The sequence below is a fragment of the Pelodiscus sinensis genome, chromosome 5, assembly GCF_049634645.1.
Source record: "Pelodiscus sinensis isolate JC-2024 chromosome 5, ASM4963464v1, whole genome shotgun sequence".
Taxonomy (NCBI): domain Eukaryota; kingdom Metazoa; phylum Chordata; order Testudines; family Trionychidae; genus Pelodiscus; species Pelodiscus sinensis.
This window is the reverse complement of record NC_134715.1, coordinates 30,697,083-30,723,950: the sequence shown is the minus strand read 5'-3', so window position 1 is coordinate 30,723,950 and position 26,868 is coordinate 30,697,083. Positions and strand designations below refer to the sequence as shown.

Genomic DNA, 26,868 nt, shown 5'->3' with positions numbered 1-26,868 from the left:
GATTATAAAGCCACCTGGATCCTTAGAAGACTTCTCAGCTCCTAACCAGCCAACATTGACTCCTGTATTCTAAACATGGCAGGGCAGGCTGGTCATGCCCCTAAAGAGCCAAAACAGCCTAGAACCTGAGGCAATGAGTGACTTAGCTAAGGTCACTCAGGAAGTCTATGGCCAAACCAGGATATTAATACTGGTTTTCAGAGTCTCAGTCAAATGCCTTAGTCAGAAGACAATTTTTCCTGAGTCTTACAGAGTGGGGAAGACATTCTACACAGACTTCTGAATGTTGGCCTTTCCTGCAAGAATATGGCTTAAGTGATTTGATAAGTGCCACATCAGAGATCTGAGATAAAATTCAGGACAGCATGTGCTGCAAGATTCCAGGCTATTGCCTTTACCACAGGACTCTCCTTTTTCTTTTCTATTCATGCTCTCATTCATAAAGCACTAGTACTACAATGAGAGTCCACTGGGCACAGCCACTGCTTAGGGCAGATCGGCTGCAGAAAAAACATTTTTAAAGAAAGTGCTGATGTGAATTGTGTCTCCCATATTAAGGTTCTTTTCCTAGCTTTTCTATATGTGAACTTATGCAGCTCTCAGTTACCTAATGTGATACTGCCCTTTGGTTTGCTCTTATCTCTTCAGAGAAAAACATTATAACAAAGGTTTTTTTTAACAGTTCATTGGAAGGATGAGCAGAGGGAGAAGTGTGTTTCAGTAATACCTTTACTAAATGGCCCCAGTTTCACACTACTAGCTCTACCACCCCAAATCCTGAATAGGTCTGGTAATTTTCAGGCTGATCAGAGCATGTAAACAACAAACCGCATATGACAGATGTTCATTGTACCGCATAATGCACTACTGGAACATGCTCAGATATTACTGTGATGAGGGTGGTATGAGAGCATAACTACAACAGAATGTGGATTTCAGAGACTTTTTAAAACTTAGCTATAAATGTAAGTTCTGTTGCAACCTTAACTCTGGGGTGGCTGCATAGTACCCTATAATTCCAAACCTTTCCAAGTCTCTGTGATAAATGATAATATACAAAAAAGGTTAACTGAGATCTAATCTCATACGCTTAAATGGGACATTCTTTGGATGATGCAAAGACTAAAATAGAAATGATAATAGGGAAACCTTTCCCTAGAAGTGTCAGAACAATATGTTTTAGGCAGTTTGCCAATGCTTTGACCAGGGACCAGTGAGCATGTTCCTTGGTTATTTTGCTACCAACAAAAACACTCATCACATTTAGATTACCCTGGTATGCAGAATACGAGTGTTTCTTTCTCACGATAAACTCATACATAGAATAGGTTGCAGAGGAAATACTGTTTTTCTTCTGAAAATATAAATATTAAAAAAACCAAAAATGTGGTAGGTGTTTATTTTTTTCCAAATATTTGGTTTCACATTTTTATACTGTTATTTCCCTTTTGAGAAAACAAATGTAAACTTTATGAAACTGGACTGAAATTATATCATATTTGGCTGCATTTGTGTTTTTTCCCACATATGTGTGGAGGAAAAGCCCATAAAGAGCTTCTCGTCTTTCAACCCTGCTGCATTCTTACATAGGGCCCAGATCCAAGAGGCCTTATTCTCTCCATCACTCTAGTTTTATGCTGATGTAATTTTATAAAACTACAATGGCATAACTTTGGCATGAATCAGGTACAAAGATTCAATTCAAAGAATTAAAAAATAAAGGCTGCTTAGGTACAAGTGATCATGTTTTGATCACATTTATTATGTGCAAACAGAATTAAGTTGAAACCAGTAATAAATGTAGTTGATGCTTTAAAAGGGCAAGTTTCACAAAGCTGAAAACAATTATGACCCAAATCAACTATGCAGAAGAATTTAATCAGAAAAATGTGAATGATACTTGGGAATAATTCAAGAATGCTTTATTGGATGCCCCAAAAGCCACTATCCCAGAGTTAAGAAAGAAGGCTGTATTGGTAAACAAACCAACCTGGCTTACAGGGGAAGTAAAGGCAGCTATAAAAATAACAGAAAATTATATATATAATTTTATAGCTGCCTTTACACACTCTCTTCCGTTCTCTCCCTTTCTCCTTCCCCTTCTCTCTTTCTTTTCTCTCTCTCTCTGGCTATGTCTAGATTATACAGTTTTTCCGGGATACCTCTGTTCCACATCCAGGGAATGCATTTGCTCTTCCACTTTTTTTGCGGAAGAGCAAAGAGGCTCTTTCAGAAGCCCCTTTATTCCTCATTCCACAAGGAATAAGGAGGCTTCTGAAAGAGGCTTTTTCCCAACATTTGGCTCACTCTAAATGGGCCAAATGTCAGAAAAGCCTCTTCTAACAAAAGAATCGTAAAAAGCTATGCACAATGTAGAGCGCATTTTGCGTAGCTTAAAAAAAACCAAAAACACAAAACCGGCAGTGTAGACCTAGCCTCACTTTCTCTCTCTAAACAAATGGAAGAAAGAAGAATTGCAATGGTAATGAATATAAATCAGAGGCTAAGAACTGTAGCAAAAGGATACAAGGAGAAATCTATAGCCAGCAGAACTAAAGACAAGATGTTTTTAAAGTTTGTTAGGAACAAAAAGAATCCTGACAGTATTCTTGGTCCACTAAAAATGCTGAAAAAAGCATTCAGCAAATACCTTTTTCTATATTACTGAAAAAACCTCATAGAGTGGAGTCTCAACATAATGACAATAACATTCATTCCATTCCACTAGCATCATATAAGGATATTAAAAGCAGCTTTCAAAGTTAAATATTTTTTTTAAATGAGCAGGCCTAGATTACTTGTATTTTGGAGTTTTAAAGAGTTGAAGAGCTTACTGGACAATTAATTTTGATTTTCAGTAAATCTTGGTACGGAGAGGACATTCTGGAAGACTGGAAGGAAATTAATGTGTACAAATATTTCAGAAGGGTAAATGAAGTGACCTAAAGAACTATAGTTCCATCAGCCTGACCTATTAATGAAACAGGCGATATGGCATGCTATTAATAAAGAATTAAAGGAAGGTAATATAATTAATATCAATCAAAATGGGTTTATGGAATATAAATCCTGTTGAACTAACTCAATATTTTTTCTTGGATTACAAATTTGGTTGATAAAAGGTAATAGTATTGATGCTCTAGTCTTCTCTAAGGCATTTAACTTAGTACCCCATGACTTTTTCATAAACTAAAAAGATTTAAATTAGCATGGCACACATTAAATGAATTAAAACCTGGCTAACTGATAGCTCTCAAAATGTAATTGTAAACGGGGAATCACGATAGAACAGATGCATTTTGAGAGGTGTTCTGCAGTGATTTGTTCTTGGCTCTATGCTGTTTAATTTTTTTTATTGCGGGCCTGAAAGAAAACATAAAATAATCACTGGTTAAAATTTGCATATGACATAAAATTGGGAGATAATGAAGGGTCAAATCACTAATACAGAGCAGTCTTGATTGCTTAGTAAATTGGGTGTAAGCAAACAAGTTGTATTCTAACATCGATGAATATTGAGGAACAAAGAATGGAGGCCTCTATAGGATGGGGACTCTATAATGGGAATCATTGAGTCTAAAAAGATTTAAGTGGTGGTGGTGTATAATCAGCTGAACATAAGCTCACTGTTGGCTGCTGTGGCCAAAAGGGGTAATGTAATGCCTGGATAAACACGAGAATATAGAGTGTATGAGTAGAGTAAAAGTAATGAGGTTATTTAACTTCTGTACTTGACACTGGTGTGACTTGTACAGGAATTGTGTGTCGAGTTTTGATGTCCACAATTCAAGAGGATAATTGAAAAATGGGAAAGAGTTCAAAGAAGAGACACAAGAATAATTAAAGCTCTAGAAAAGTCTGCCATATAGTTATAGACCCAAGGAACTAAGTTTATTTAACTTAACAAAGAGAAAGTTAAGACTTGATTACCATCTAAGAGTACCTATCTAATACTGTACTCTTCAATATATCAGAGAAAGGTATAGCATGCGTCAATGGCTGGACGTTGAATCTAGACAAATTAAGACTAGAAATAAGGCATACTTTTAATGGAACCCTGAAAATGTAGATCCGCAGGATTAGAAGGGACCACAAGGGTCATTTTCTAGTCTGCCCTCCTGCTAAGATGCAGGATTAGTTGTGTCTAAACTATCCAAGAAAGATGGCTATCCAGACTGCTTTTGAAAACCTACAGTGAAGGAGCTTCCACAACCTCCCTAGGCAATCTGTTCCATTGTCCTATTGTTCTTACACTTAGACATTTTTTCTTGAAATTGAAATTAAATGTGCTATGCTGTAGCTTGAATCCTTTGTCTCTTGCCTACCATTTTTGTCAAGACAAACATTTTTCTCTATCTTTTTTCATGGCAGTCTTTCAAGTATTTGAAGACCGCTATCATCTCCCCAAATGAATCTCTTTTCCAAACTGAACATACCCAGTTCCTTGAGTCTTTACTCATATGGCTTGCATTTCATCCTTTTGATTTTCTTTGTTGCTTACTTCTCGATTCTTTTCAGTTTCTTTCATCCTTTCTATGCATTGGTAGCCATAACTGGACCCAGTATTCTAACAGAGATCTGCACCAAGTAGAGTGGTACTAGCACTTCCTGTGATTAGCATACCATGACCCTGTTTAATGCAACCCCAAACTGTATTTGCTTTTTTAACAACAGCATCACATTATTGACTCATGTTGTGGTTGTGACACTCCGCAACTCCCAGATCCCTCTCAGCAGTGCTGCTGCCAAAGGCAGTAATCCCCAGTTCAGTATTTGTGCTTTTGGTTTTTCTTCCCTATTGTAGCATCTTACAATTTTCTTTGTTGAATTATTTTTTGTTGTCTATAGCCCAGTTCTCCAATTTGTCAAGATCTCTGTGGATTTTAGTTCTAACCTCAAAAGTATTGGCATCCCCCCACTTTTGTGTCATCTGCAGATTTGATCACTATGCTTTCTATTGTGATACCAGGTTATTAATGAAGATCTCAAATAGCACCAGACCCAGAACAGATCACTGTGGAACACTACCTGAGACCTTCCTCCTATCTGACATCATTCATGAATCTATAAAATCCAGGGATTATGGGACTGATGTAAGGCCTTCCAACAATGACTGCAGTCCTCCTAACTTTTCCTTCAGCATTAGAAGGGAATAGGCAAGAACCTTAGTTGTGACACAGATATACTTAGGAAAGCAGAGAAAGAATTTAGGCAAAGGGGGCGCCCAGTCACTTTTGTATCTTACCAATCCTGGGGCCATTCACAGCTGTTCTACCTCCTGCCCCAAAAGGTAATTCTGGCTACCAGGGATCACTACCTCAAAGATGGCAGACAAGCACCACAACCATCTTAGCCTTAGGAAGGGAAAATATAACTACTTTTTTTTTGAAAAACAAACAAACTTTGTGACACTGACAAGTTATTATAAGCAACATTGAAAAAAAATATTCACAAATTCACCATGCTTATGTTTGTATCAATAGTTTGTGCAAGTGCAAACTTTCACAGTCTGATTAAAAATGGGCCCATTTTGTTTGAATGTCAAGTTCCTTTACGTTTTATGACAAATAACTTGCACACATCCGTTCAATCCGGAGAGTTGCTGCATACTTCCAGTGAGGTGATAAACACTTTCAGCTCCTATCTCCCACTGAATTCAGTGGGAGAAAAATTACTTTGTACCTCACAGAGCTGGGCATATGGCCAAGTAAGAAAAATTATAAAAGAATATTTGATATCCATGTGGAAACAATGAGAGACATACACAATAATGTGATTATGAGGAGGCTGCTACTTTATTATAATAAATACCTCCCCAAACCACTCAGGAAGCACGTTCCAGTGTAGGTCTCAGGTGGAACCAGTGGTCCCTAATGTATTATACATGTGGTGTGACGGCCAATTCTCCACTCCGCCCTCAGGCCAGCCAAAGATCCATAATTGATAGCCAGGGTGCTGACTCTCTCGCCTCCCCCACTGCAGAGACAGATGATATAAGGGGAGCAGCAAGTTACACAAGACATAGAGGCATACCCCCTCGCCAACCAATGTGAGGGTTTCAGGCCAGTCTCCAAGCAGCCTACTAGACTTTTAGGGCCTTTTCTACCTCACCACCTGCAATGGACACTGTCAAAGGTGTGACTATTGTAATTTAGCCCTTCATCTGAAACCAGAACACCTGATGTTGATCAAAAAAACCTCTTGAGGAGCCCAAAACTGAAAATAACCCTAGCCCCGGACATCACCAGAGATCCAGCAACTAAAGAAAGGGAGGGGCTGAGACAGAGGAGCTTGCAATGGTTTCCTCTACTTCCCAACCACCAGAGGGAAGCCAATCACTCATGCTTGCAACATACTCCTTTAACCCAGTGGCAAAAGCAAACATCTGGATCTATGTGACCCTCCCAAACCCTTATGCACCAAAGCATGAAGATGGGGTGGGGGAAAATATATGGTGAAAGAGCTGTCCTCCCCACCATAGGCGAAGGGCCAGAGCATGAGGGAACACACAGAATACTACTTCCGCTGCTTCTGGCCAAGACCTCCCTTTCCACTGCAACTATCCCATCCAAGGGCCCACCCCAGCTAGAAGGGAGAGACATTTTGGGGCTTTGTTTACTTTTCGCATTTCAGTTTTTATCCTGATTTTGAAAGCATAGTTTATGCAATTTTTTAAGCCCATGAAAACATTACCATATTGTCTTACCTTTTGCCGAAATATAAAATATGTAAAGTACTGTCCCATCCAAGACTACAGCCCTATGAAGTGAAAAGCAGTAATCAGAGACTTTTCATTTCAAGATTATTCATAAAGTTAAATAAATAAATAAATAAAATCAAAGAAAACAAAAATCTCTGACGGTATGATAGGCAGTCACTCCTCTATGTAACACTCTGGGTTTAGCACAGCTTCTACATGGAGCCTGAAAAGTGCAGGTAGCTTTGTGTTGGCTCTCCTCACTGCAGTTGAATTTCACTTTCTGAAAATAGTATATATATATATATATATATATATATATATACACACACACACACACACACACACACACACACACACACACACACGAAACCTTCATTGGCATGAATGGGATATTTGCCTATAATTCTCACTCATACTGAGGCCAGAAACTTGCAGCTCATCACACCTTCCACATTAGCAAAACAAGAAGTGTGACAAACTGCATGCATATCAATATTTAGACATGAATAATGGCAGATACATTTTTAGAGGCTGGAAAGAGGGCCCTTTAAAAATGCAGTCCAAAATGTCCTAATAAATGCAGAGAGGGAAAGAGTTGCCATTTTAAAAGCCATAGACAGGGCCTTCATGTATATAGCCTGAACTAAAAGAGTACAGGGCATCCCTGCTATACATCTAAGGTATGTTCAAAATAATGTGGACGTATAGTGAAAGGATGTAAAGCAAGGAATTTTTTTCCCACAGCTGACTTCTGTTTGTGCTAATTGATCTTTTTTTCTTTTCTTTTTTTTTCCTATGTGAGGGAAGAACAGGGAATGGCAGGACGTAAAATGGAACAGTTCCCACAAGAGTCAACAATGCTAGTGCGGAACCAACAAATACTACGGCGACTTGTAGTGGGGACTCACTGAGGAAAGTTAGATGACCTTTTTAGTTCAAGAATTGCCTATCATTTATATTTTAAATAAAGGACTGATTCTTTCATTTTTAGTTGTGTTAAGCAGCGTTCATTGAGTTCAACATTCTAATTATATGTGTAAGCACTATCTAGTCAGCAGTAACATAATTTAGTTTTTGGTATTTCATATTTTATTCCTGATGATATCCCTACATTTTGGTCCTCAATGGTTGATGTTCTGATAGTATACTGTTGAACAAAAGCAGGAGCACATAGGCTTCTATGGAATTACAACATTCATTACCAATAAGGACTATTTGTGAAGTAACTCTGATATATAAATTAATGAATCTGTGGCCTTTAAATGAGACAAAGAATCTTGTATGCCACAGAGTTAGAATACATACATATTGACCAAGCCTCTTTAAAAACACCCATTTTTGAATGCCACAGCCTAATTATTGAAACTACTGAGAACCCTCCATCACCACAGAGGAGTAGCAAGACAATGTGTTTTTTCTAGATTTAACTGTAAAAGTTCAACAATGTGTAAAATGAGCTTTGAGTAAGATTATTAGATGTTATCAGCTTTTGAAAGTGTGTGAGACCCAATCTGATAATGCTTTGAGGATCAATGCATCTGTCCTGCTTGCGTCTCTGCTCTCCTGAAGAGAAAGCAACTGTCAGGCCTAGCAAAGAGATCACAGTTGCTGAGCAACAATAACAACACAAATAGGCTCCTTGCATTGAATTGGCAAAAGAAAAAAAAGTCTTTTTTATTTTCTGTTGAAATGATAACATTGATTGGAAAAATATATGAAGCCAGGGCACATGAACAGAGTTAACATGAAGATATTAGTTGAACTTTTCAGTAGCAGTTACACTGTAGTCTTATCATCTTTTTTCAATTATGAGGCAGTATGTTTGAAGAATATATATGTTATAGTTAGTGAAAATGAGAAATAGAATTCTTTGTGGAAAAGTCTTATAGAATTTAATAGGGATTAATCCAATAGGATTATATAAAAATTACTATAAATATCTGAAAAATGTAGTTAAGAACAATGATATTTTCATAGTTTTTCTGACCATACTGTAGAATGCTATAGCAGAGATGGTTTCTCTATTAGATTACGTAGGATGATTCAAAGAATCTATAGGAAAGGGGTATTTTTTATTCAATTTTATAGATTTTTTTCAGTAAAGCATCAGTTGCCAAATGCACACTAAAATTCTTGTCTAATCAAGGAACAGGGGCTTGGATTTGGATTAATGGCTAATTTACCTTATTTATTTTTCTTCTCAAAATTGAGCAACTGCTTTCCTTTTCATAATCTGTAAATCAAAGACCAATAAGAATGAGCCTTTCTCATTATCAGATAGCGGTTCCAAAGAGCAGGGCTAATTGGACAAATCTCCATATACAGAACAAACAATGTGAAAATTAAATGATCTAATGTAACAAACAAAATGAAAGTTTATTTCTTGCAATATGCCTTGTTTATTCTTAGCAACCATCTCAGGGAAGTGTAAATTAAAAGTTGAAATGGTTTTTTTCAGAAGTTAAATAAAGTGATCATATTGCTTCTTTTTTCTTTTTTTCATGTACCTTTACTTCTTGATTTTTCCACCCTGAAAGTACTGTTTCAATAGGATTATGTAAATCTCTATAATTGCAAGTGAAAAAGTTAATATAGCATTTACACTGTTCAACAGCTTCAAAGTTGTTTCAATGAATGAATGTACCTAACAGGAGAAACTTATACACAGAGTTGAAAAACCCACCTAACTGTTGCTTTAGTTGGAAATGTTGTGCGAGGACTTAAAAGCAAAAACAAAAAGGGAAAGAAAATCAAACAGCCCCATTTTCCATCTAATTCAAGCCATTTAGAAGCTCTGTACCTAAGCCAAGGATTACCAGTGATACCATCTACTTCAGTTTGCAGTGCCTAAAGAAAGCATCCCTCTTTTTTTTTTTTTTTTTTTTTAAAAAAAGACATTTAAAGCCAAATAATTCAGGCTTGCATAAATCTTTAATAGGAGCTACCCTTCTAGGATTGGCTGCACTTGCTTGTCTGTGCCCAAGGGAAACACAATATGTCTTAGAAGAGAATAATAGTAACTCCATCTTGTGTGTTATATGATATCTTCAAGTAATCCAGAGGATTTTCCCTTTGTCTGCCACAAACAAAAGGCCACCCATACATAATGTATCCAGGCTTTTTCCAGACTCCTCACCTTAGCAGGTGACACCCAGAAGATGGACGTGGAAGACTTAGCCAGCTCATCGCTGGAGGCAAGTTTACTTTCAAGGCAATTTGGAAATGCAAAACAAAAAGCAAAGTCTATCCTTGTAAGAACAAAGCATGATATGAACCCTGCAGTTGTCCCAATTTTCCAGAGCTTTACTTAAGAGTTATGGTGACGGGCCAAGCCATATGTTTCCATGCTGTTGTTTTGACTTCATTTCTGCAATTTCCATTGATAATGAAGTTCCTTGTAAAATTACCATTGGATACAAAATGAATGTAAAAACCAACGAGTAAAAACAATTTATGGCCAATTAAAGGCTCATGAGTAGCACTTTGCATTAATGTAGTTATGTATAAAATCAATAACAAATAATTAAAGACTCTTTATAAAGCCCCATCCTCTCACCTCAGCTGAAGTATTTTGGGCATTGAACAAAAAGCTGTAATACAAATAAAACATCAAAAGAGAAGAAGAAGATTTAAAGGCCCAACAAAATGAAATAGCAATGTTTTACGATGAACATGCTGAGGCCAAAAAAGATATATAATTGTTATTAAAATGTGTATGCGTGATGGGACAAACAGAGTGAGATATCCCTAAAACCACTGTAGCAAGACTTAATTTACCCTCCAGACTTCACTACAAAGGTAGAACCCCCCATAAATGAAGGGGATAACCCAGTTCAGACACTGATTTTGCTCGAGAGGAGGTATATAACATAGCCAGCATGCTCCTTACAAAAGCCCTTGTAAACCTGAGCTCTGCCAGTTAAAAAAAAATAAAAAAAATCAATCTGCCACTACAAAAATAGCCAGTGGAAAGCTCAGTTCAGGTGTAATCTGATCATGACTGCTCAATGCCAAGCAGGTGTAGTAGTTGTAAGCTGTAGAGAAGACCTGCTGGAAGGCCTATAAGAAGGAATTATAATACCACAATCTGTTATAGCAGAAGAAATTTCAGCCTTGTTTTCAGTAACTCATATACATTCATTAAATAATTTGGGATGGGCAGAGGTGATGCTTCATGGGTCGTTTCTCAACTACAATTGAAGGATCTACCACATTTTCAGTCAATGGCACTAGTTCTAAGACAATGTACTGTCAAAGGTCTGTCCTGGCCTTCTGTAGCAGGTATGGCAGGTATTATTCTGGCCAATGCCATTTACCTTTTTCAGCCGATGACAAAATAAAGTTTTTGCACAAGAAGTAGTTTTATCTCAAGACTACTAATCACGTTCTACTAGTTACATTGCAGGAATGGTATCTGTTTGCTTTGGCACCTAAAGCATGAAAGAACAATGGGCTATATGCTGGAGATTAAAATATACTTTTATATGTGTAATCTTGACATGAAAGGCAAGAGAGAAAGTGATTGATGTTTTCTGACACCTTCTGAAGAAAAACAGCATAATAATAATGTATGAATGCCACAAAAATTTAACAGAATATAGACCAAAACAAAACTGACCAGCACTCAGTAAATATCTTCTTTGCCATAACCTATCCCTGCAAAAACTGTATTCCAGAATACAGTGTCGAAAAAGAGAGATCCTTCCTTAAGACACGGTGACTGTTACAAGTACTTGCATATCTGTTAAATACCTCTCATAACACCAACTTAAAATGTTACACACAGAAGTGGTTGTATTTGAAGATATAGTAGACTTCCGATAATCCTGCACTTTTGGACCTTAGTGGTGCCGGATTATCAGATTTGCCGGAGAATCAGGAGGTCCAGTACAGCTGCATGGCTTAACAGCTGGCCAGGACACAACCTCCCTTCCTCTCCCCTCCCTCTCCCTCTTCGCGTCGCTCTCCTCCGTGCTGTAACCTGATCCTCCTCCCGTTTCCCCTCCCCTCCCGTTTCCCCTTCGCTGAAGCAAAATGCTCTTTTCCATACTGTAACACAATCCCACTTCCCTCCCTCCCCTAACCTTATGCTCCGTCTGGTTACAGCTAGCACGTATGCTGAGCGGCAGGCTTTTTAATCAGCTGGTCAGGAGCGCTTGGCATTTTGATGCCGGAGTAGGAGTATCTTGGACTATTGGAGTTTTATTGTACTAGGAAATATATATTATCCTGTTAATGTGTGCTACAATAAATTATTATTCTGCTTCTGAACCCTACCTAACCACCAACCAAGGTATAAGAGAGTCAAACCATTCAAGAAGAAGTTTATGAAAACATTTGAATTTACAGAAGAGTAAGGAAAACAGCTTTCAATATGGTCTTGCAAAAGTTTCCTGCATGAACCTTCTCACAACGTATTTGCAAATGTGTCGGAGAACTTTTCACTTAAACACTTTTGCAAACAAAAGCATCCTTATGAATGTTTGCAGAATATAATTAAAACATATCAGAGATGGAAAATCAGGTGTAAATTAAGACATCCACAAAAATGATATGTTGCGTCTAAGCTACTAAATCAAACACAACAAATCAATAATACCTTCACTAGAAATCATGGCATCACATAAAAAGGCTTCTTGCCAGAGTGGCAGCTGTTCTAACGAAGGCATGTTCGTTGCAGTAGTTATTTTGAAGCAATTTGCTCTTATTTCCACAATTTTAACCTAGATTAGAAGAACTCAGGATTGTCCTGACTTTTACTAAATTAAGTACTACATACACTGGTTTCCTTTTGTGGAGCAAAATTAGGAGAATCTAATCATGAGAAAAACTGTCTAGTTGAGGAATTAAAGTCATACCAGCCTAGATAACGAACTCCTTTACAATCAGCACATTTATCTAGGACCAAATTAACCTTAGTGGGGAAAAAAATGACAGGTATAATTTAGGAAAGAGAGAACAAAAATGTTGCAAATTAAAACTTACAAGGGACATTTACAATTTTTACTGTGGTGTTTTGACTGTAGAACACTCATTACTGTTAACAGCAGCTGCACAACTACAGTTCCATTCCCCACATCCGTCCCTATGTGATCTTTTTATCACCTCCAAAATGGTTGTAAGTATTAGTGCTGGAAATATTTCCCCCCTTTAAATACATTTCTTTATATTGTCTCCGGGTAGCTAGCCCTGCTCAAATTATTTGTGGTTAATTACATTTGTTGCAAGGGTAAAACACTTCATCCTATTTCCTAATTATTCACAAGAGAATCCAGATTTTTGTTATTCATAAATATTCACAGAACAGTTGCCATAAAATGTTTTTGGTCTGTGAGATTTTCACAAACTGTTTTACTTTGAAGATTCTCTGTACCATTGGTCACTTAACTCACCTGGGATTGTTTCAATTTCCTAATTGACTGCAAGTTAAACGGGGGACTAATGAAGTACAAATAAAGAACAATGAATAGTGTACTGAGATTTTACAGTATTGAGAACCAGGTAAGTACCTAGCAAATTAGCTAAAGAAAATGCACTTGCCATACACATTTTCAAAACAGAACATATCCCTCAAACAGAAAGCAAATAATATTCCCTCAGAAACTGCAGAAGAGGACAAGTTCTACTGCATGGCATAGACCTAAGATGCTCTAGTATTCAGGAAGATGACTAGGAAATGTGCTCCTGAGTTGCAACCTGCATGTGCACATTTTGTGCACTTGGTTGCTAAGGAAGCTATTCAGTAGAACTGCAGCAACATTACAGAAGGTAGAGTCTCATTACAGAAGGTAGAACTTCAGGATCAAACCAACAAGAGTGAACACTTACATCATCTGGAGTCATATTGGTTTTACTAGCAATTCTAACAGGAATCTATACCAGACAGCAGGAAAGGATCATGTGCAGAGCTCTTTGCTAGACCAGACCTTTAACTATTAGTACAACAATGCTGTTTAAAGCTTGGCACTTCCTAAGGCATTGAGATGAGCTGCTAAGGTGCCATGGCTAGAGGAGAAAAGGTATGTGTCCACTAAAAGGCAGGATTGGATTGAGAATTTTACCTTGAGTGAATCGTGACTGGTCTAGCCTTCCTCCTGCCCCCTGTGTTCCTGGATTGCCCGCCCCCTTTCTGCAGGCCTCCCCCCTTTCCGATATCTCCCATTCTCCCTTGGTCATTTCCAACTGATCCATCAATCCAGAAATGTGTAAGGAAAAGTGATATATATCAGGCAACCAGGCTAAATAAAGGCAGCTGGTGGCAGTAAGGAAGTGAGCCAACTGCATGTACTTGGTGCTATATTGGGAGCAGGGGCACTGACTCTGGCAGCGCACAGGAAGGGGAGACGAGGCAACAAGAACAACAAAAGGGATCTCAGAGAGGTGAGGAAGATGGATAGACTGACAGTGGCTGGCTCTGCTCTGGCCCCACTACCACCGGGCTCCAGCCTGTAGAACTTAGACTTGGGCTCCAGCCTGCTGAGGTTCCCTGGGGACAGAACTCCCCAGCCACCAGAGCCCTGCTTCTCACTCACCCAGCCAGGGATCCCCGAGGATGGGGCTTGCTGGCTGCCCTGCTTCGTCCACACTGCATCAGGGTTGCCCGGCAACAGAGCTTGCCGGCTGCCCACTTTTGCTATGCCCCAGGGATGGGGCTTGCCAGATGCCCCACTGTGGCTACCCTGCCCGAACAGGGCTCCCAGGGACAGAGCTGCCCTGTCCATCCAGGTCCTGGTGCTGCTCTGTCCATCCAGGGTTCTCTGGGGATGGGGCTCACTGGTCCCACTGCTGCCACATCCAGCCAGGGCTCCCCAGGGACGGGGCTCATCAACCTCACTACTCCCCCACCCGGCTGAGGCTCCCCACGACAGGACTATCAACCAGTTCACACTCCTGAGTGCTGACCATGGATATTGCTGGACCACAGATGTTTCTGGTTCACAGAGTCCCAGATTTTGAAGGTTCAATTTGTATTACTGACTTGATCACTTACTGTTTTACTTACTTGATTAATTGTGTGATTTTGATGCATTTTTTATTCACACAAATCACTATTCATTTTTTAATCATGTGAAATCCCTAATTCAAACAGTTGTACCCAAAATAAATTATCAGCAACATTTAGCAGTGATTTTTTTAGACTGAAATGTGCTTAATTTAAAGGCCTTATCCTCGAAGTCTTCATGAAGAGCAGGAAGTACATATAATACCTTTCCTGTATTTGTGCTACAGGATTTACTCTATTGATTATACATGTTGAGAACATAAGAACGGCCATACTGTGTCAGACCAAAGGTCCATCTAGACCAGTATCCTGTCTGCTGACAGTGGTCAATGACAGATGCCCCAGAGGCAGTGAACAGAAACAGACAATCATCACATGATCCCTCTCCTGTCATCCATTTCTAGACAAACAGAGGCTATGGACACCATTTGTACCCATCCTGGCTAATAGCTATTGATGGACCTAACCTCCATAAATTTATGTAACTCTTTTTTTAACCCTATTAAAGTACTAGTCTTCACAACATCCCCTGGCAAGGATCCCACAGGTTGACTGTATGATGCATGAAGAAAAACTTCCTTTTGTTTGTTTCAAACTTGCTACCTATTAATTTTGTTTGGTGACCCCTTAGTTCTTATATTATGAGAACAAGTAAATAACTTTTCCTTACTCATTTTTTCCACACAAGTCATGATAGACCTCTTTCATATACCCTCGTAATCTCCTCTTTTCTAAAATGAAAAGTCTGAGTCTTTTTAATCTTTCTTCATACAGGACCCATTCCAAACCCCTAATCATTTTTATTGTCCTCTTCTGAATCTTGTCCAATGCCAATATATCTTTTTTTGAGATGAGTCGACCATATCTGTACATAATATTCAAGATGTGGGTGTACCATGGTTTTAAATAGAGGCAATAAGATAGTCTTTGACTTATTCTCTATCCCTTTTTAAATGATTCCTAACATTCTTTTTGCTTTTTTGACTGCCATTGCACACTGAGTGGATATTTTCAGAGAACTATCCACAAAGACTCCAAGATGTCTCTCTTGAGTAGTTATAGCTAAATTAGTCCCCATCATTTTGTATGTATAGTTGGAATTATTTTTTTCCAGTGTGCATTACTTTACATTTATCAACATTAAATTCTATTTGTCATTTAGTTGCCCAATCACTTAGTTTAGTGAGATCCTTTTGAAGCTCTTCACAGTCTGCTTTGATCTTAACTATCTTGAGCAGCTTAGTATCTGCAAATTTTTACACCTCACTGTTTACTCCTTTCTCTAGAGCATTGATAAGTAAATTGAACAGGATTGGTCCCAGAACAGACCCTTGGGGAACACCACTAATTATTTCTCTCCATCCTGAAAACTTACCATTTATTCCTGCCCTTTGTTTCCTGTCTTTTAACCAGTTATCAATCCATGAGGGGACCTTCCCTCTTATCCCATGACAACTTAATTTACTTAAAAGCCTTTCATGAGGGACCTTGTCAAAGGCTTCCTGGACATTTAAGTACACCATATCCACTGGATCCTCCTTGTCCACCTGTTTGTTGATCCCTCAAAGAATTCTAGTAGATTAGTAAGGCATGATTTCCCTTTCAAGAAACCATGTTGACTTTTCCCCAACAAATTAAATTCATCTATGTGTCTGACAATTTTATTCTTTACTATAGCTTCACTGATGTTTGACTTACTGGTCTGTAATTGCCAGGATCACCTCTAGAGCCCTTTTAAATATTGGCCTTATGTTAGCTATCTTCCAGTCATTAGGTACAGCAGCTGATTTAAAGGATAGGTTACAAACCATAGTTAATAGTACTGAAATTTCAGATTTGAGTTCTTTCAGAACTCTTGGGTGAATGCGATCTTGTCTTATTACTCTTAAGCTTATCAGTTTGTTCCAAAACCTCCTCTTAATGACACCTGAATTTGGGACAATTCCTCAGATTTGTCACCTAAAAAGAATGGCTCAAGTTTGAGAATCTCCCCAATATCCTCACCCACGAAAACTGAAGCAAAGAATTCATTTAGCTCCTCCACTATGACTTTATCATCTTTGGGTGCTTCTTTAGCATATCGATCGTCCAAGAGCCCCACTGGTTATTTAAAAGGTTTCCTGCTTCTGATATACTAAAAAAAAATTACTTTTACTTTCTGAGTTTTTGGCTAGCTGTTCTTCAAAGTCCTTTTTGGCTTTTTTATTATATTTTTACACTTAATTTGAGAGAGTATATTGTCTTATTTTCCTCACTAGGATTTGGCTTCCACTTTTTAAAAGATTTATTTTTTTAAGGCTCTATTTTTAAGGCTCTATTTTTTACTAGGTTATTAAGCCATGATGGCACTTTTTTTGGTTTTCATACTGTGTTTTTTTAATTTGCGGGTATACATTTAAAGTCAGGCCTCTATTATGGTGTTCTTAAAAAGTTTCCATGCAGCTTGCAGGAATTTTACTTTTGTCACTGTACTTTTAATTTAACTAACCTCCTCATTTTCATATAGTTTCCCTTTCTGAAATTAAATGCCACAATGTTGGGCTGCTGAGGTGTTTTTCCCATCATAGGGATGTCACTATTTCCAAGCAGTCCCATTATATTTACCTCTTGGACCAGATCCTGCATTCCACTTAGGACTAAATCAAGAATTGCCTTTCCTCTTGTATGTTCCAGAACCAGCTGTTCCAAGAAGCAGTCATTTAAGGTATCAAGAAATTTTATTTCTGCATCCCGTCCTGAGGTGACATGTACCCCTTCAATATGAGGATAGCTGAAATCCCCTATTATTATTGAGTTTTTTTAGTTTGGTAGACTCTCTAATCTCCCTTAGCATTTCATCGTCACTACCACTGTCCTGATCGGGTAGATAATAACATATCCCTATTGCTCTATTCTTCTTATTAGAGCATGGAATTACTATCCATAGAGATCGTATGGAACATTTTGATTTAGTTTTATTCTACATTAATCTTTCACGTATAGTGTCACTCCCGTACCAGCACCAGCTGTTCTGAGCAAAAATAAATGATCAACAGATGTAGTGGGCTTGCCTAAAGACATTGTGGGGACCACGCAATGGGCTGTAGTACAATATTAGTAGCTAATAGGTATATGATGGTGACGCTCATGGTGAGTCTCCAGTCTGTGCTGGGCACTGAACAAACAGAAAAAAGAAACAAACCATACTGAGAAATATTTAGGGATACCGGCACTCAAGCTGGAAGTGTAATTTACAGTTTAGGTAGACTAACGTACTAGCTTTCATCAAGTTAACTCTCTAAAAGTGGAAGTGTAGTCACGGTGATGCAAGTGACATGACGGCCCCTAGCTAACCCAAGTACAACTCTGCCCAGAACTGTAGTTCCTTACTCCGATGGCAAACTCCTTCCACTATCCATGCCACTGTAGCTACACTTCTATTTGTAGCATTCTAGCTCAATTAAAACCTACATGTGTACATTTACCTGAGAAGGAAATTACACCTCCCAGCACCATTTCCCTTTCAAACTAAATGCACAAACAAATGAATCATAGTAGATTTGGGTATAACATACGAGGAAATGAATATTGTAAGGAAGTGGCACTGCCCAGACAGATATTCTGGAATGATCCTCTGTTGTATGGGATACATTCTTGCAAAAAACAGGGGACTAGTCTGGAAAAAAAGGAAGTCCCACACTTTTCATCCCTGCCAGATGATTCAGGGATAGATGCTCAAACTGGAGTCAGAAGGTGCCTTCTCTTACACTTTTTCCAACAGAAGACAGCTGGTAGAATGCAGAGCTTAAGTGCTAGATGAGGTCTTCTAGAGGAGGCCTTCTGTGCTTGGCTTTAGGTGTTAATAAGAGAGTTTCACCCCACCAATGATCTGGAACCTGAAGCAGCTATAATTATTTATGGCTCAAACTGGCACTTTGCAATCTAATCTGAGTAAGAAGGAATGCTTAGCTGTGCTATCTCAGGACCAGGAGAAGGATGAAATCATAACTCAGAGAGTCACCATTTAGTCTTACATCCCCCTTGCTTCAAAAAGGACCAGTAAAATGCTCTAGCTATTTTCCTGGCACAGCTCACTCCCATCTTCATGCAAGCTTTTTGTACTGACCAGACAAAGCTTCATTCACTTCCTACCACTGCCTTGCCAATGGCTGCCCACATTCTGCGTACACCCCGTGTTGAAGCATCTGATGTGGAAAGCCCACCAAATGGGAGTCAGGTGGAGTGTAATGTCCCCTGGAACTCCTGCACAGGCATGCAAGCTAGTTCAGGACAATGCCTTTAATAAGTATTTCAATTCACATTCAAAGGATGCTTCAGATGCTACATGTGATTAGATTATAGCACTGTCTACCTACCACGTGAACCCAGTTATCAGACTTGATAGTTGTTGCCTAAAGTATCATATGGAGAAAAATGTTCTGCGTCTAAGTAGTATTTCTAGGTTGCATGTCTATGCCATGCTGACTGATCACCTATGTACACAGCAAACATGTTATATAACAAAATCACATATATCAAAGCATTGTGTCTACTTAAAACATTATTATTGAAAGTAAAGACATATAGAAAATGTGGAACATAATTGCATCTGAGCTAAAAGTTCTGACAAACAGCCAGCCAGTACTGTATAAGAAATGTGGGAGAGAAGCAAACAGGTATCATGCATTATAGTTGGGTTGCTTCAGATTTCTACATGTAATGATCAGTACTTTTACAACATAAAAAGATATCAAACACCATCTTATTCACAGTGGTTTTATACTGGTGTAACTTCATTGAGCTCTAAGGAATTACCCCCATTTTAAAGCATGAGAAGTCAGTGAAAATCAGGCCCACTGCTTTCAAACATTTCAAACTGCAACATTTATAAAGAATTAAATACTGTACCTGAGGATACATGCACTGCATTGTTTTGGGTATCAATGTTGATGTGAGTAGCAGGCAGTTGCTCTGGGACACATCGCTTTTCCACTTTATTTTTATAAGGTCAAGCTTTAATACATGCAACTTTGAACCTTTGATATGATGGATTCTGTAAGACAAAGATTTTAACATTCGTTTCAATATTGGTGGATTTTGAAACTTCATCCCAGTTTACAATTTTTAGCATTAGTTCTGATCTTCTGTAACGAATTTTGGGGAAATCAATGATTATCTGTCATTAAAGTGTTAATTCAAGTCATTAACATGGAAAATATTCACCCTTCTCCACTTTAAGGAGATGGACTACACTGTTCCTTTAATAGAACTCTGCAGGAAATCAAACACAATTTTTATTCAAGGAAATGATTATTGTGTCTTGTTTAATTCTCACCTAACAAATGTCAGCACTAATGTATTACAGATTATTCAGTCAATTTGATGGTTCCAGGTGAAAGAAAGGAACACAAATCTCTTCTTTTAGTGTAAAAAGGGTCAGCTGGATGACTTCCACTGCAGGAGCGAGATGAGGCTTGACATGAATCAATCAAGCAGGCTCAATTTTACAGTTATAGTGCCTAATGCCTAAACATGAGCGTATGGGTGGAAATTAGCACCCGATTATGAGCATACATGATCTTCCCTGGGAAGACAATAATATTGGCATTAAGCTTCTCAAGAGGGAAGATGCTGCTGGTTTTTAATATGTCTTAAATTATGTCAGGAAAAACACTGGAACATCACACAAAAGCCACAGTCAGTGTATATTGCTATCTCATAGAGCTGGAGATCTTTACAACAATATTGACACAGGAGCAGGCAAGCAAATGTCAGCCAATATAACATATGAAATACTTAACGTAACCAATTTTCAGCTGTCAATCAGGAGGGAATAATGACTGATGCAAGGAATCAATATGCCACAATTGAATTCCAGCTCACAAACTTGTTTCGTTCTGCACTATAAAAGACTGTCAAATGTCACACCCCCAGAGATGCAACAGGATTCCAAAGATTTATTTATTTCAAGCTCTGAAGTCTATTAGCAATAGTGCTCCTTGCACTATTGGAAAAAGAGCTTTGACGACATTAAATTTCAGAAATGACAACTCATTGAATTTAGAGCCAATTAATGATGCCATCCTGTATCATATTTCAGCAATCCTCAGCTATTGTACTAATGAGAAATAAATCAATTATATTAAGTATAATTATAATTAATCAGAGTTCTGTGATTTAAAGCTGCAAATATTTGATCATATAAAATAATTTACTCTGCTGAATATTTTTAAGTAAGTTGTTTTATACAATAAAGGGAAAACAAAATAAAAGACAGTAATAGGCTCATTTTCATATAGATACATATAACATTATGCACACATGTTTAAATCAAAGGGAATGTTTAGTTCAGCTGAATTATTAAAAAATTACTACAGGAATGTGAGCTGCGTTGAGCTATATATTATTATGAATTGTTATTTCCGGGTTAACAAATATAATGGAAACAATATTATTAATGTTCATACTCCATGCTGCTATATTACCAAGAAAGGTAAATGAGAAGCAAAAAAAAAAAAAAAAAAAAAAAAGGAAAGAGGACACAGGGCTGATCCTTGGAAGAGTCTCAATGTCCAGAGAATATATACTGTTTTTATGAAGAAAAATGTATGGAATGTAGCCAGCACAAATAAAAAAAAAGAGAGAGAGAGAGAGAGAGAGAGAGAGACGTTATCCAGCCACAACAGGCAAATGAAACATATAGTCAGATGATATTTTTGGGAATAGCATATCTATTTTTGCTAACAGATAGCCAATGTTTTAATTTACTAATATGTCTTTTTCTTTATTTCTAGCTATTCTAACACTACCAACCCTTCATTTTCTATTGTTTAGCCCCATAGAATAAAAGTTAAATATAACATACAAGTTCAATAATACATTGAACATACACAGGGCCAAGTTCTACCATCCTTATTCATGCTGAGTAGTAACTTACTCCATGACTAGTCCCACTGAAAGCAGTGGGACTACTCACAGAGAAAGGTACTAATCAGTAGGAGAAGGATCTGGACCACAGTAATTATAAGACTATTAGAATTAGCATATTTTCTTTACCTGGAGCTGAGAGTTAATTAAAATCTGACAGTACAATGTATACAGAAGATAAACATTACTGTATTTTCTTTCCAATACATGGATATGTAATAATTCATTTAAGACAGAGTAGCTCATGCTGTTGAATGTGCTTATTAAAAACAGCGAGGAAGGTCACGGGCAGTGCTTGCTGTATCCTTCATTTGTTCTTCACCGAAAATGATATAACCAAACTGCAAAAGTTGAGATTGAAAAGCCACTAGTGTGTTGTCTAATTTCAACCACAGAAGCTGCTGTGCACTCTGTGACTTTATGAGAGAATAAGATTACAGGTCACAATAGCTTCTTTATTTCCCACCTGTAGCATCTAACAACATTTTATTAAGGATTTTCCCATCTTCTCTTTCTGACCTACAGGGGACAAAATTCTAACAGCTGTTACAGGACCCTTACCAAAATGGCATTAACATAGATTAGCAGTTCTGAATAGTAGTCTCATTTCATCAGGCTATATTTATGACCACTAACTAATATTTTTCTCAGTGTTTGCATGATAAACATGGGGTATCATTATGTAAACAGGAAAAGGGCCTTTAATATGGATAAACACTTAATGTGTGTTGCTTGACTTGAATAATATCACACCAAGCTACTGTCTGAAGCTTTAAAGCTTGTTTACAAAACAAACATTTTAGGTGGCAGTAGGCAAACTTGTTGTTGCCTATATTGTGTTTGTCAATTTCTTATTCATTAACTATTGCTCTGGGCACAATAATACACTCAAAGAAAGGTGGAACGTTAATTTACATGTTTTCAGGTTAATATACACAATACTCACACCTACAATTCTCACTGAGAGCTGGGCCTAGAAGCCCGAGTAGCTGGATCCTGCTCTTTACTAGGAGATGGGGTGAGACGTCCTGGGTGTGGAGAACAGAGGGCACTGCAGCCCACTGGGGGTCTGGGAGCTGGTAGGGCATCCAGGCTCCCGCAGTTACCAATCTAAGAAGGGCAGTATGAGGAAGTGAGAAAGCAGCTTTTCAGCTTCTTACACTGCCCCTCTTGGACTGGTGGAAGTGCTCCTGGTGAGAGTGTGCACTCCCGATGCAAGGAGGGTAGTGTGGCTATGTACCACTACAGTAAATAATCTGGTGGCTGTAATCTAGGTTGATTTACATTTCTAGTACAGTATAGACATACCCCATTGGGTAATTTGACAAAGTACATTCAGATGACTTGCAGCAAAAGCCCATTTTGCTCACTGTTTCTGAATGGATCTAAAAGTAACAGATAACAACCAGGGAAGAATATTTTCTTTATGTGTTCCTAATTTCCCAAAGACTATTTTCCTTCCCTTTTGGTTAATATATTGACAGGAAGCAGTCCCAATTTTGAAAAGCACATAAGTATATTAACAGGGATAGCTCAGTGGTTTGAGCATTGGCCTACTAAACCCAGGATTGTGAGTTCAATCCTTGCAGAGGCCATTTACAGATTTGGGGCAAAAATTTGTCAGGTATGGTACTTGGTGCTGCTGTGAAAGCAGGGGACTGGACTTGACCTTTCAAGGTCCCTTCCAGCTCTAAGATAGGCAATCTCCATTAATTTACATTATAACAGGAGGGAAGCTCGTACAGAAGGATGTGACCATGGGTGTGTCTGTGACCAGATTGGCAGATGCATTAACTCTTTGGGGCTATGTCTAGACTGCCACTTTTTTTCAGAAAAAGGTATGCAAATTGCACTCCACGATTTGCGTACCTTTTTCTGATTGTTTTTTCAGAATAGGGTTTTCTGAAATTTGGCCCATCTACACGAGGCCAAATGTGGGAAAAACCTCCTCTTTCAGAAGAGCCCTTCTTCCTCATAAAATGAGGAATATAGGGCTTCTGAAAGAGTGCATCTGCTCTTCCACAAAAAATGTTGGAAGAGCAGATGCGTTCCCTGGACGCAGTGGAGTTTTTCCGGGATACCTCTGGTATCTCAGAAAAACTCCACAGTCTAGACATAACCTAGGACTGATAGGAACTACAACCACTGGCCCTCGTTTGAGGAAGCCAAGTGTTTCTTATATACCCAAGTTGCATGGAGTACTTTGCTAAAGTCATGGATCTAAACCCTCTCAGAGAAAGGGAAACCAGGCCCGTATGAAGGAATTTCTGTAGAGAGGGGTGAGCTGTGAAAGCAGCTGGTGGCTGACCTGCCCCCACAGCCCATTCCTGCCCCCAGCCTCTCTCCTGGAGGTGGAAGGGGGGGAAATCAGCCACAGGCTCCCCCTGGCCGGCCAGAGCCCGGGGGGAGAGAGACTGGTAGCGTGCCACCTCTGCCTTTCCCAGATCAGCCGGAATTGGCCCTATGGAGGACCATGAAGGACTGTGTGTATGTGGGGAGGGTGTATTTGCACCCTTCGCAAACCCCTTCCCCCTCCCACACGCCTGGAGACAGACACAATATACACTGTATGTATTTGAAACATATAATATTTTATTATCTATTTTTTCCCCAAATTGCAATTTCTATACTATTTATTCATGGGGCATTAAAAAAAAAAAGAAAAAAGTTCTCTTCTAGTCAAAAATTCCTGAAAAATCACTGTACACAAACTATCTAACACAGCCCTCCAGATACTGTAAAGCTGCAGATCAAGTTTACCTAAGACAGCAAGAGGCTTTCTTAGCATTTAGTGGGCTCTGTGCAGGCAGAAAAAAAAAATAATTTGTCTAAAATGTTAACTTTAATAACCTTCAATCTTGGCATAGAATTGGTACTATTGTTTCAGCATTCTTCCAACTACAGCTCTTCCTCGAAACAAATATGAGTAGTTATTGTATTAATTAGTTAGAAAACTAGTATAATATCAGTACCAAACTCACAATGTCAGGTTATAGCCTTGTAAAATTCTGCTTCTCCACTCAACTCACAGTAAGCAATATTGTCTGACAGGTACATGAAATATCATTAGTTTTCGCATGATCAACCATATCCAAGATTTTGGAAAGTATATTTTGTGCACGTGGTGTTAAGTTTTTATGTCAACATTGTAACACTGTTGCCCAGTTGAGCTCGAATTTTAAAAGGTCTCAGCACACACCACTAGGCCTGGATTTTCAGGAGAGCTTATGTTCCATTTAGGTATCTGAATGAGATCTCTTGAAAATAGCTAGTATTTTCAAAAGAGCTCCACACCCAGCGTGATGAGTCACTTTGTGACAATTTTGGCAAGATTTTCCAATGAGCGTGGTGAGGTGCTGAGTACTTTTGGGAAAATGTAGTTGTATTGTATGTTTGCAAATCCAGGAATGTGTGTAGGATCTCTTGGTAACACAGAGGAATATGGATAGATGTAACAAATAATAAAACCACAGTAAAACAACAATTATTTTACTTTCAATTTGTGTGAGAAGCAGCAATTTATCCTGTACCACTCCTGCTCTTCCTCATTGCTCTCCAAATTGTCACAGAAGTTGGATGCCAAGTTTTTGAGAGATACTTCTTCAACAACAGCATCTGGATGCTTGGCAGACACTCCAGCCAGTTGTGCTGAATTCTTTGGATTGGCTTCCACACATCTGTCAATGGTCAGACTATTACTGATTGACTGTCTGGGCTAGACTGTCCTGTTCACAGCAATTTCTCTGCTCTTTCATCTATCTAAAAGTAACTGGTAGGTCCAAGTTAAAAGAAAACAAAATATTGTTAAAGTCTACAGGAGAAAAAAGTAAAGGCTCTTACTGGGCAAATGCTCACAGTAGCATTTAAAATCACCCATACTGTCCCCACCCAATTAAAGATAATTAATGTATAATGTTTAACTACTAAAGAAATGCCACAGACTTTCTTCTGTTCAGTGGGAATATTTATCACAGGAACATTGCTAACTTTTATCCACTACGTGCTGTAAATTTCTGGAAACCATCTAAATAACTGTATGGCTTGTTCATTTTTCAACTGCAAAGGTGAATTTCTAGAGAAATCACAGTACCTTTTTCTGGACATACTGGGATAGAAGACAGACACATCTCAGAAGGTTTGGTCGAGTTCAGATAAGTGTTAAAGCCCTCGGGTTCTAACCTGAACTTTATTCAAACTTCTTGATGATGGAAACTTGGTTCTTGGTCCTGCAGTGAGACACGAAAGTGTAGATTTGTATGCCCACACATAGTTCCACTGAAGTCAGTGTGACTTTTCACAGGCACAAGTGTGTGATCACACGGATTTTCTAATTTGACACAGTTTTCCTCTTGGCCTTCTTTTGTAATTTGGCATAGTACAAAGCTTTCCTTAAGCCTATGGTTTTAACATTGATGTAGTAGCCTTCTGATGAGCGTTGTCCAAGTTAAAAAAAAAGTATCTGATTATTGGCCTGTAGTTTAAGAACTAAAGAGGAGATTGCTGCTAGTTTCTAAAATATCAGGATCATTCCAGTGAATTCCTTGTAAATAAATACCAAATTGTTAGCGTCTCTTTATCCTTCCAGTCATTAACATAACAAATGATATTCAGTCACTCAACATGTGGTGAAATCATGAAAGGTCCTGCCTGAGAGGCATTAAAACCAAGGAATCATAGGGTTAAGAAAGATTAAATATTCATGCTACTAGAGACTGGCCTTTTACAACTCCTTCCTTTGTATTAAGAAGCATTTTTGGCACAAAACAGTGCATGAGCTAAGGCTGGTTTGTCAGTCCAGATTTTCAGCTTTTCCTGAATTTCCTTGCTTTTGTGAGCTTCGGTCAAGTTCTTTTTGTTATTTATTTGAAGTGGGATTAAATATTACTGGATATGTTTTTAACTTGCTGGAGAAATACAAAGTTAGTTTTTATTAGTAGTCAAATTTCTATTTTGTGTTTAGTTAATGATGTCTTAGCTTACATATCAGAAACAAACAATCAAAAAAATCCAGTTAGGGCTGGAAATGCAGGCTGACCCACTATCCTTAAGTATACACGCTGTCATGCTAAAAAACCCTTATATAGTGGTGTACTTTACAGAAGACCAATACATTAGTATTGCTTATTAGTCATATGAACCCAATAATTACTTATTTTTGTGAATTTAGGTCAAACCCTAAATCTTACATAGGGCCCAATTCATACCCCCGGTGTAATGAAAAACACCCAATGAAGCAAATATATTAGCAGCACAGAACTCG

General features: G+C 38.3%; 1 long non-coding RNA gene across 1 annotated transcript in view; it reads right to left on the bottom strand.

Annotated features, from left to right (window-relative positions):
• Positions 1–5,771: 5,771 nt before the first annotated feature.
• LOC142829404 (uncharacterized) overlaps positions 5,772–26,868 on the bottom strand; it is an 83,265-nt gene continuing 62,168 nt past the window's right edge. The window contains exons 2-5 of the long non-coding RNA XR_012903800.1: positions 19,590–19,734; positions 8,884–8,933; positions 6,707–6,759; positions 5,772–5,976 (exon numbers count right to left, since the gene is read on the bottom strand). This is a non-coding gene — a long non-coding RNA (uncharacterized LOC142829404). The remainder of the gene's footprint in view (positions 5,977–6,706; positions 6,760–8,883; positions 8,934–19,589; positions 19,735–26,868) is intronic.